This window comes from Azolla caroliniana, unplaced genomic scaffold, assembly GCF_043228905.1.
Source record: "Azolla caroliniana isolate FFs.n. ecotype wild unplaced genomic scaffold, voAzoCaro1.0.p SCAF_11, whole genome shotgun sequence".
NCBI lineage: Eukaryota > Viridiplantae > Streptophyta > Polypodiopsida > Salviniales > Salviniaceae > Azolla > Azolla caroliniana.
This window is the reverse complement of record NW_028230446.1, coordinates 9,992,521-10,004,918: the sequence shown is the minus strand read 5'-3', so window position 1 is coordinate 10,004,918 and position 12,398 is coordinate 9,992,521.

Genomic DNA, 12,398 nt, shown 5'->3' with positions numbered 1-12,398 from the left:
CGAGGCGTGTCACCTCTTCTTCTTTCAGCTCCTGGGATGCTTCCTCAGTCATCCTGCCTTCTGAGGCATGTCCCCCAGCGCCTGCTTCCTTTTTGGCTTGGAGGCACGTGCGTTCTTAACCTTCTATTTCCATCATGAGCAGTAGTTGATCATCATTAAATTCCTCTAGGAGGTTTCCGATGGCCATGGTGTGTGTTCGGGCCAAAGCTTGGAATTCCTCATTGAGGTCTTCGTGGAGGATCTGAATGTTATTCTCATCCATCTTGTAAAAACTGTGGCCCTCTTTTTTCCGATTTTCGGCTTTTGCTCAGAAAACCTGCAATTCGGTTGCTTGAGCCGACCATTCTTTCCATCCGTGAGCTAGTGCCTCTTCAACCTTCTGATTCAGCTTTAACCGGTGCTTTACCACTAGTGCCTTGATGTGTGCTTTGCCCATCTCGTATTTGGCACGTAGGGTGTTCAATTCGTCTTTGGCAGTTGCGATGTCTTGCTCGAGCTTGGTTTTCACGATTTCGAACACTGCGGTTATCCCGGCGAGCATTGTCTCCATTTCCTTCGTATGTAGGTCGTAGAGTCAGAGGAGCCGATCCGAATTCATGGCTAACTCCTGCACATACTGTTCTTGCTCAAGTTCCTGGTCTTGTGCCGCGGAGATTTGTAGATGGTGGAGGGACTTTGACAATGTATATTTGTCTCGCACCAATCTACTGGCTAAACCTTTCTTGGAGTTCCGTGTGCTCGTTTTGGAGACTAATGAGTTGCTCGTTTGTAAGGGCCGCAATTCGTTAGTATCAATTAGGTGATTAACTACGGGTTAATTAGTACCTAATTTTGTGATTAGTTGATAAGCGGAAGATTAAGTGATATGTGTGTGTATGTGTGTGAGAGGAAGAGAGAGAGAGGAAGTTAACACTTATGAACAACACAAGATGGGGGATGATTAACTCTATATTAAATTAGCATCATTATCATCAAATACAAAAATACCTACAATGAGGTATATATAGATCTCATGTGCAAGGGTGCACATGTGTGAGGATAATATAGGTACAAAAGTGTAAGTTCTATATTAAACATACTTACGAGTAGAGTATCTAGAATATCCCAGTTAAGTACAAGGTCCTATTTAAGGCGTTATAGTCAACAGTTCTAACTAGATTCTATCTAGGTAACTACGAAGTTACATGGTTGACTAAATAACTAAACTAAGTTGAGCTTGATCTCTCAACACGCCCCCTCAAGCTCAAGTGCGAGGCATCCAACATCCGCTTTGGCTTTCGTCGTCTTCATGTGCTTCCATCCGGCCTTCGGCTTTCTTTGCCGTGGCAATCTCGGTTCCTCCCCCTCAAGGCTTGTATTGTGTCGGCGATGGTCGACTACTTCCACCCATTGTGGCTTACGAGCGGCTTCGGTGGAGCTCTTGGGCTCTTGTTCGGATGCTACCTTCATCCCGAAGGCATAATGATGAGCCATGTACTCGTTGTGAGCGTCAAAGTTTTTTGCTCCCCGATGTGAGCGCCTTCTTTACTCCGAGTGTCCGCATGATGGGTACACCAAATTCACTGTCTAGTGAGGAAATTGAGACATCCGAATCACTGTCGTCGGGGTGATCGACTTCGTATTCGGGCATCTTACCTTTGCCTTTGTCCAAGTTTGGACTTGGCCGTGACATACTTGGAAGGCTTGAAGGCTCGTGTGGTCCAAATAGCCCGGTAGAGCTTGGACGGTCCTTTGGTGAAGGGCTTGGCCGAATATCATCCTCTGAGCTGACGTTCAACTCTTCCTTGGTCGGGCCGGGTGGAGTCGAATCGGGCTTATACCATGATGCCGATTCGTCGAAGACTACGTCTTGACTCACCCGAACCGCTCAGGTCGAAGGGTTATAACACTTGTATGCCTTCTTCTCGGATGAGTATTCTATGAGGATACATTCCTCGGACTTCATGTCGGGCTTTTGTCGGCTTTCGTTCGGGATGCATACATTCACAATGCTTCCGAACACCTTGAGGTGCGACAGGATCGGCTTCCTTCTGATGAGGAGCTCGTATGGAGTTAGCTCATGCACTCCATTAGTGGTGCATCGATTCATGAGATAGACGGCCGTGGATGCAACGTCGGCCCAATAGAAGTTCGGCATGTGCTTCTCATGTAACATGGCCCATACTACCTAGAGTATTTGCCGATTCTTCCTTTCGGCGACTCCATTTTGTTGGGGTGTGTGTCGGCATCAAAATTCTCTCCTAATGCCTTCACTTTGGAGGTAGGAGGTGAATTCATTGGAGAAGTACTCCTTTCCTCCGTCTGATCGTAGGCATCGAATGTGCCGACCAGTTTCTTTTTCGACTCGGCCCTTGAGCTTTTGGAAGTGGAAGAGCACTTCGCTCTTCTTCTTCATCGGGAAGATCCACGAGTAGCGGGAGTAGTCGTCGATGAATGTGACGTAGTATCGGCATCCGCTGATCGTCAGTGTTTGAGCCGGTCCCCATACATCCGAGTGTATGATGTCGAGGAGGCCTTTACTTGCATGGCTCTCCTTCAAGAATGGGAGTCGATGTTGTTTGCCGAGTTGGCATGCTTCGCATACTCGGTCGACTCGTTTCGACACGAATGCCGGAAGTCCGATGATGACTCCCTTTGATTGCATTGCTCGAAGCCTTTGGAGGTTTATGTGGCCGATTCTTTTGTGCCACAACTCGATGCTTGTCTCAGTTTTGAGACCTTTGGCATACATGGACGATTTCCCCTTGTTCGAATCGAGGATGAGCATTCAACCGTCTCTCCGTCCCTTGGCTATGAGTCGACCATCTTTCTCGATGAAACAACCTTCGTTGTTGAACCGAACTTGCATGTCTTGCTCCACGATTTGGCCGATGGAGACCAAATTCTTCGTTATTGTGGGCACGTGCAAGACATTCTTGATGCAAGTTTTCTCACCTTCATTCCCGAATGGGACAATGCCAATGTGCCGAATGGGATGTGTGGTGTCGTCTTCCGTCTCTATGAAACCGGGTCGATCCGGTGTACGCAAATCATTGAACCACTCATTGTGGGATGTCATGTGATGTGAGGCGCCGGAATCGACGAACCACACGTCTTCTGAATTGGAGGTGCTTGCGGAGTCAGAGGCCGACATAGAGTTCGCTCTATGCCTCATTACGAATAGTCTGCCGCAGTCGTCATATTCAGAGTTGGTGGCGTAATTCGTGAGTTGTCGACTTGTCGAAGTCGACTCGCTTCTTCTTTTTCGGCACTCCTCCTCACAGTGGCCGATTTTTTCGTAATAGTTACAAGTTGCGGGCCTCATTTGCCGACCTTGTTCGGCATGGAAGCTCCCCCTTCTTCCGAAGGTTCCTTGATGGCTTCCATTAAGGTTTGAGTTCCCTTCGTGTGATGGGCCAAATTGACCTCTTCTACCGTCGTGACCACGTCCTCGGCCGTCATCCGAATTTGAGAAGAACATTTGTCCTTCCGATGTCTTGGTTTTGGTTTGGATGTGGTTCTCTTCAACCATTAGCATTGATTGAAGGTTGAAGAACGAAGGAGGGTTTTCCCTCGCCAAGATTGCCGTCCTCAACGAGTGGAATTGTTGTGTGAGGCTGCCCAAGCATACTTGAACCATCTCGTCTTCGTCGACGATTATGTTGATGGAGCCAAGCGAGTTGCAAATGCTCTTGATCTTGGTGGTGTAGTTTGACATGAACATATCTTTTTGCCGAATGTTGTTGAACTCTTGTTGGAGTTGAAGCTTTCGGGCAGTCGTGTTGGCGGCGAACATTTTCTTTAAGTTCTCCCATGCCTCTTTGGGCGTCTTGGCGTCTCGAATGTGGCTAAGCATGTGGTCGTGGACACATGTTGCCAAACAATACATGACTTGACTCGCCGCTTGCTCCCATGTTGAGTAGTTAGCGTTCTTTGGGTCGGGTCAATTTTCTTGAGCGCCGTTGATGTAGCTCCAATACCCTTGGCCGACGAGGTATTGGTTGATCTTGTACTCCCAAGATGAATAATTGTTCTGGTCTAGGTTTTCACTAGGGAGCGAGCTACCCATTTGTATGTTCATGTTGATTGTTGTGTCTTCCATTTCTACTTTCCTTCCTTCAGTCACGTACACGTGCTATGTAGCGGCACTACGGTAGCAGATAGCCGGATTTTGTCGTCGGCGTCTCGAACACACAATCACGGAGTCGGGTGGGCTTAGTGGATTTTCTAAACCACACGCTCTGATACCACGTTAAGAATAAGGTGAGTAAATACTGGTTAATTAGTATCTAATTATATGATTAGTTGATAAGCGGAAGATTAACTGATATGTGTGTGAGAGGAAGCGAGAGAGAGGAAGTTAACACTTATGAACAACACAAGATGGGGGATGATTAACTCTATATTAAATTAGCATCATTATCATCTGTAAAAAATAGCGTGCGGAAGCAAGTATGAAGACCGAACAGAAGGAAGAACGCTCAGGTTTAATGGAGAGCTTGAGCTTACGCAGTATACGCGGGAGAGACAGAGAGAGTGAGAGAGAAAAACACAAGAACTATTCACCACACTCTATACATATGTGTGTTCAATGAACACTTTTATACAAGTCCTAGAAGGACTGACCGAAGTACTGACAGTACTTCAATGCTCATTAAGAGCTCCTACACTAACTCCCAAATATATTCCTCACGGAATATCTTTCCTAACGGCCTCCCGGTTTACGCACCGATCCGGCCCTACCTACGCACAGGTCTGCGTACCGGTTTACGCATTCGGCCTAACCGATCGGTCCCAACCGATCCGGTCCTCGGCTTCTTCAGCCGATCCGGCCGATGTTGAGCTTGTCTCTCAACACTCCCCCTCAAGCTCAACTTGAGGCTCTTCGGGATCTTCGGGCTCACAGCTCCGGTTCCTCTTGGCTTCACGCCTCGCTCGCGCTCCTCGACCTGTTCGACTCTGCGCGCTTCGACCCTTCCGGTCGACTTGTCTGCTCATGTGGCCCTTATCAGCTCTTCTGCTGTTGCGGTGTTGATGCTTCTCCTGCTGCCTTTTCTTCTGCGTGGGCCTCGGTTGATTCAGCGTATCTAAATCAAACATCCCTACCTCCGATCGGTTTTCGCTCTCGTCGGAGTTGGCTGTCTCCAACTTGTCTTCGGTCTTCTCGCCCTCGATGGCGTCATCTTCCCCATGCGTGGTTGGCTTTGGCTCTCTCCTTCGGCTGCTCCCCGTCTGTCCGCTTCTGGACTTTTCTGCGGATCCGCCCTCGGCTTCTTCAGCCTATCCGAAGTCGAGCTCGACAACCGAGTCAACAACCGAGTCAACCGACTCGGTGTCGCGGTCTCCGCTCCTTTCCTGCTGCCTTGCTTGGTCATTCGGGACTGTTCTCCCCCTCAAGTTTGGCAAGTCGAGGTGACGCAACCCGAGCGCACCTGAGAATTGCCGCAACTTGTCCAGACCAAGAGGCTTGGTGAAGATGTCGGCAGTCTGCCGATCCGTCGGAACGTACTGAAGTTCGACTTCACCGGAAAGGACACACTCACGGACGAAATGGTAGTGCACCTCAATGTGCTTGGTCCGTGCGTGGAAAACGGTTTTTTGCGAGCTGGATGTTGCTGAGGTTGTCGTAGTAGATCGTCGTCGGATCTGACACCTCCTCTTGCAGGTCCTCAAGTAGCCGCTTCAACCATATGGCTTTGCATGTCGCGACAGCCGCTCCTCGGTAGTCAGCTTCGGTGCTCGACAATGCAACTGTCGGCTGTTTCTTACTGCTCCACGCGATCGCGGCACTCCCGAGGGAGAACGCGTATTCGGACGTGGATCGGCGATCGGCGACATTGCTAGCCCAATCAGCATCGGTGTAGCCGACTAACTACACGGCTGCACCGGTCCGATATAGCAGTCCTTGGTCCTTAGTGCCGTTGACATACTGAAGTATGCGTTGCGCACACTGAAGGTGCTCCTCGGTAGGTTGCGCCATGAACTGACTGATCACTCCGACCGGGTAACTGAGGTCGGGTCGGGTGATGGTCAAGTATATGAGGCTTCCGACAATTTGTCGGAACCTCGTCGGGTCCCATACCTTTCCCGTATCGGGACAAAGCTTGACGGTTCTGTCCAGAGGAGTCGAGACGGACTTACAGTCGGCCATCCCGAATTTGAAGAGCATACTCAGCACGTAATGACGTTGGCTGATCAATATGCCTTCGGGGGTACGAATCACTTCGATCCCGAGGAAGTAATGAAGGTCCCCCAGATCCTTCATGTCGAATGATGCCGCAAGTTGGAGCTTCACGCGGTCGATTTCACCTAGGTCGGCGCCGGTGATGACCAAGTCATCAACATATAGTAAAATACTAACCGGTCCGAGTCGACCTTTCCGGATGAACAGGGTGTTGAGAAGCAAGCTCAACATGGTATGTGATGCTTATTGGGAAATAAGCTATAGTAGCTATTTAGCTACGATCTAGCACACCACGATCCGCCGTGCACATAAGAAGAGCCCGAGTGCCTTCTTCAAGTTTTCATAACGTGGTATCAGAGCAGAGTTGCTCATAAAGAAGAGTACAAAAGTGCATAGATCTGAGAAAGGTATTTCTCTATTTGTTGATCTGAATCAGAAAGGTATTTTTTGAAGTAATCGTAGCAGAAACCCTTGTTTGGAAGAGATAATGGCTGCAGAGAATGCGGGCCAAATAGTTACAGAGAAACTAGATAAAAACAATTTCCCGGCATGGAAATTTAGAATGACAAATTTCCTAATGGGGAAAGGATACTGGGATTACATTGAAGGAGACCTAGAAGAGGCTCCGGAGATCCTAGAAGAAAATGCCACAGCAACACAGATTAAAGCATTCAAAGATTGGAATCAAGGGGCAAGGAAGGTAATGCATTGGCTCTCACTTAGCATCTCAGATTCGATGCTTGGGCACATACAGGATGCTATGCTCCCAAAAGAAGCTTGGGACAATTTGGTAAAACTGTTTGCAGTAAACACAAAAGCTAGAAAGCTACAGTTGAAGACTGAGCTAAATACCTTAGAAAAAGGTAAGATGTCAATAAATGAGTATGCCTTGAAAATAAAGAGCATATGTGAATCACTTGCTTCTATCAATGTAAAGATAGAAGATGATGATAAGGTAGAAATATGCTTGAGAGGCTTAGGACCTCAATACAAAAGCTTTAAAACCTCTATGCTTACAAGGGATAGTATCCCAAGCTTTCCAGATCTGGTTTCAATGCTTGTAGTAGAAGAAAGGAATCAGATGGATGATGTAAATAAAGGAAATCTTGAGAATGAGGGGCAAGCCCTATATAATAGTGCTGGAAGAGGCCGAGGAAGAGGCCATGGAAGATTTGGCTCAGCAAGAACCAACAATAATGGTTATCAAGGAAGAGGACAACAAACCATTAGAGGAAGAAACAACAACAGAGGCAGGGGGAGCAACCGAGGTAGAGGTAAGCAAACATATGTAAATGATGATGGTTGTTGGTATTGTGGAAAACCAGGCCACACACAGGCTGAATGCTACAAGAAGCAAAATGATGAGCAAAGAGGAAAGAGACAACAGAATAACTATGCCCAAACTAGTGAAGATTGCGAAAAAGATGGTGCATTTGTGGTACAACATGAGATAGCAGCAGTGGCTGAAAGCTCACAGAAATGTAATGAAGAGTTTACATGGTATGTAGACTCGGGGGCATCTAACCATATGACTGGACATGCAAACTGGTTTGAAAGGTTAAGAGAACTAGAGATTCCCGGCTATGTACAGACGGGTGATAATAGTACACACCAAATAGAACATGTTGGAGATATTCCATTGTGGGAAGAAAAAGGAAAGACTAAATATATGTTGAATGTAATGCATGTTCCAAATCTTGCTAAGAATCTGATTTCTGTTGGACAGATAGTAGAGCAAGGTATGCAAGTAAAGTTTAAGCAAAGTGGATGCTATATAGAAAAGAATGGGAAGCTCATTGCAAAAGGAAAACGACAAGGAAGAATGTTTATTTTGGATGTTGACATGCCTAGACAGATTTCAGCTATGTTTGCAAATGGAATGAGTGTAGTCTTAGATGTGGAAATGTGGCATAAAAGGATTGGCCACATAAGTATGCAAACCCTAAAGAATATGTTGAGAAAAGATGCAGTGGCTGGACTGCCAAAACTGAAAAATTGTGAAATGGGAAAGATATGTGAAGCATGTCGATATGGAAAGCAAAATAGGCTGCAGATTCTATGTAACTTTTATTGATGATTGCTCAAGGAAAACATGGGTGTACTTCATGAAAGAGAAAAGTGAAGTGTTTGAATGTTTTCGTAAGTTTAAATGCATGGTAGAAAAGCAGGCAGGTACAAGAATTAAATGTTTAAGATCTGATGGAGGAGGAGAGTATTTCTCCAATGAATTTTCTGATTTTCTTTGCAATCAGGGAATAAGAAGACAATTGACATGTAGATATACTCCACAGCAAAATGGAGTTGCTGAGAGGAAAAACAGAACATTGGTGAACATTGCAAGGGCTTTGATGACAGAGAAGAATATGCCATTGTACTATTGGGCAGAAGTTGTAAATATAGCAAATTATATTCTAAATAGATGTATAACATCGGGAGTACATGAAGCAATTCCTGAAGAGTGTTTCTATGGAAGGAAACCTAGTTTAGAACACTTAAAAGTGTTTGGATGCCTTGCATATGTATATGTGCCTGTAGAAGTAAGAAGTAAGCTGGATCCAAAAGCAGAAAAATGTATTTTTGTTGGCTATTCAGAAGAACAAAAAGGGTATCGATGCTATAACCCTGTAACAAAGAAGATTGTGACAAGTAGGGATGTAATCTTTGATGAGTTAGCCAGCTGGTATAGTCCAAAACAGAATCCAGAGACTGATGAAGACATTGAGATTGAAGACAAAGACAAATCTGAAAATGTAGAAGACTGCCACAGAGATGGAAGCAAGGTTGGACAACAAAGTCCAACATCAACAGAATGTTCTGGACCATCAAAAAGTTCAGATGGTAAATCTGATTCGAATTCTTGGAGTGGAAAAAGTGGAGGACACAAAAAATGTGATGATAAAAAAGGAAAACCGAAAATGCCAGAGTATAAAATGTTGGATGACTTGTCTAAAAACATGGAAGATGAGGATTCAGATGTGTCATTGGATGATTTTCTTGGCATAAGAGGATTGAAAATCCCTGGTATGGAAAAAGCATTGAAGGATGCAAATCAGAAACTGAGAAGATCAGATAGAGAGAAAAAAACTGTTGAAAGATTTGGTTATGATACATATATGGCTATGCATTATGCATATATGTCTAAGATGGTACAGATCCCTGATCCAAGTAGTTTTGATGAGGCTAAAAATGAGAAGAAATGGGTGGATGCAATGCAAGAAGAGATTGATGCACTGGCTGAAAACAGAACATGGGATTTGGTGAAGTTACCAAAAGGAAAAAATGTGGTAGGTTGCAAATGGGTCTACAAGACAAAGCATGATTCCAGTGGGAATGTAAGTAGACATAAAGCAAGATTGGTTGCAAAGGGATATGCCCAAATGCAAGGAATTGATTATGATGAGACATTTGCACCGGTTGCAAAGATGGCAACATTGAGGACATTACTAACTGTAGGTGCAGCCAGAAGATGGTTTCTTCATCATATGGATGTACAAAATGCCTTTTTGCATGGTAACTTGGAAGAAGAAGTGTATATGTGTCAACCACCAGGTTTTGAAGATAGGAAGCATTCAGATTATGTATGTAAGCTGAAAAAGGCCCTCTATGGATTGAAACAGGCACCAAGAACATGGCACAGAGAACTTTCAGATTATCTGAAAAAACTTGACTTCAAAATGTCAAAGGCTGATTCATCATTGTATGTTAAAAGGGAAGATGATTGTATTGTTGTGATTCTGATTTATGTTGATGATCTCATCATTGGAGGTGATTTCATGGATGAGATAAGTAAGCTGAAAAGAAATTTGGAAATGAAATTTCATATGAAAGATTTGGGAGATCTGAGATATTTGTTGGGTATTGAAATCATCAGATCTGAAAGTGGTATATGTGTGTTGCAAAGACAATATGCAACAACTATGTTGAAAAAGTATGGTATGCTTGGATGCAAACCTATTGGAGTACCACTAGATAAAAACTGCAAATTAAGGGCTGATTTGGGAGCCAAAATAGAAGATGTAAACATGTACAAGTCTACGGTGGGCAGCCTTATTTATTTGACCATAACAAGACCTGATTTGAGTTATGCAGTTGGATTAGTCAGCCAATTTATGCAACAGCCAACAAAGCCGCATTTGGACTGCATTAGAAGAATTCTGAGGTATGTAAAAGCTACTCAGAACTATGGATTGTTTTACAGGGCTGATTTGGACATAAATCTGGAAGGATATACAGATGATGATTGGGCTGGAAGCCAAACAGATAGAAGGTCCACAAGTGGATATATCTTTACATTGGGAAGTGCAGGTATTTCATGGAGTAGCAAGAAACAGGCTACTGTTGCATTGTCTAGTACTGAAGCTGAGTACAGAGGAGCTGCCATAGCCACTTGTGAAGAGGTATGGATCAGAAGATTGCTTGCAGATTTGGGAGAGTATATAGACGGTACTGTCACAATCTGGTGTGACAACATGAGCAACATTCAGCTTGCAAAGAACCCAGTGTTCCATGCAAGAACAAAGCACATTGAAGTGCATTATCACTTTGTTAGAGAAAAAGTGATTGAAGGAGAAGTTGATCTGGTGTATGTGAATACAAATCAGCAGGTTGCTGATATTCTCACAAAGGGATTGAGTGTGGAAAAGCATACACAGTTTCGGAACATGATGGGAGTTGTAGACATTGATATGATGGCTGAAAAGCATCATGGAAAAGAAGTTGTAGATAACCCCAAGAAAGGATAAGTTGAGCTTGAGGGGGAGTGTTGAGAAGCAAGCTCAACATCGTATGTGATGCTTATTGGGAAATAAGCTATAGTAGCTATTTAGCTACTTGTGAACATAAAGGAGAAACAGCTAATTAGCGACTGACAGCTAATTAGCTACTGACAGCTATTTAGCGACTGACAGCTAATTAGCTATAGGCAGCTAATTAGCTGCATACGTAAGTAACTTATTACTTAGGTAGAAAGTAAGAGAGTAGGTAAGTAAGAAATATATAGGAAGTAGAACTCCTAGAGAGAGTGTGAGGATAGAGAGGAAGAGCTCAGAGAGTGAGAGCTGAAGAGAGAAACAAATGAGAGCAAGCAGAGCTCTGCGGGTAATGAAATGAGAGCAAGCAGAGGTAAGTCTCCTTCCCCCTTCCCTTCTGTGTTTGAGCACTAAACGATCTAGCACACCACGATCCGCCGTGCACATAAGAAGAGCCCGAGTGCCTTCTTCAAGTTTTCCTAACATAGGGAAGAGTCCGATTTTGATGTGACGAAGCCCATCCGACGCAGTCGTTGCGTGATCTTCGCGTTCCAGGCACGCGGGGCTTGCTTCAGTCCGTAAAGGGACTTCTTCAGTCGGCATACTGCCGAGGAGTTCGTTTCGGAGTGAAATCCGGGGGGCTGTACCATGTACACCTGTTCCTCAAGGTCACCTTGCAGGAACGCATTCTTTACATCCATCTGATGTAAGTGCCACCCTTTCACTGCAGCTACTGCGAGCAAGACACGGACGGTCGGCATTTTCGCGACTGGCGCAAATGTCTCATCGTAGTCGATGCCGTGTTTTTGCGCATAGCCCTTTGCCACTAGCCGAGCCTTGTACCGGTTGACCGAGCCATCGGTGTTGTACTTGACCTTGTACACCCATCTACACCCGATCGGTTTTACCCCGCTTGGTGCGTCAACCAGGTCCCAGGTCACGTTCTCCGCCAATGCGTGCATCTCTTCCTCCATCGCGGCACGCTAATTCGCGTCTTTAGCCGCTTTTGCGTAGCTCTCCGGCTCACGCACTTCCGCCACACGGGTCATGTACGCATAATGATGCACCATGTACTCGTTGTATCCGAACCACACAACAGGATTCTTCTGGCGGGTAGATCAGTGTAATCTCCCATTAGCCGACGTCGAGGCCTTCTCGGTTGACGCGGACTTCAGCTTTAAAGATCCGTCACCGGTTCCCTCGGAGTCGGACTCGCGTCGGTCTGACTCGATCCTATCCGTGCCGGAATCCAACACCTTCTTCTTCCCTTTCTCTTTGCGCGTAAGCCGTCTCCTCGACTTCTTGCGCGAGGAATGCACGGCCGAGTCTCCACTACTCGCCGGCTCTTCATCGGATTGGTCGTACCGACTTAGTCGTCCAATCGGTCCACTTAAACGGAGTGAAATCGGACCCTCTTCGCGGGTCTCGATTTCGGGCTCATCCGGAGGCATCTCGGCCTCGCTGACCTCATCGTTAGAGCTTGGATT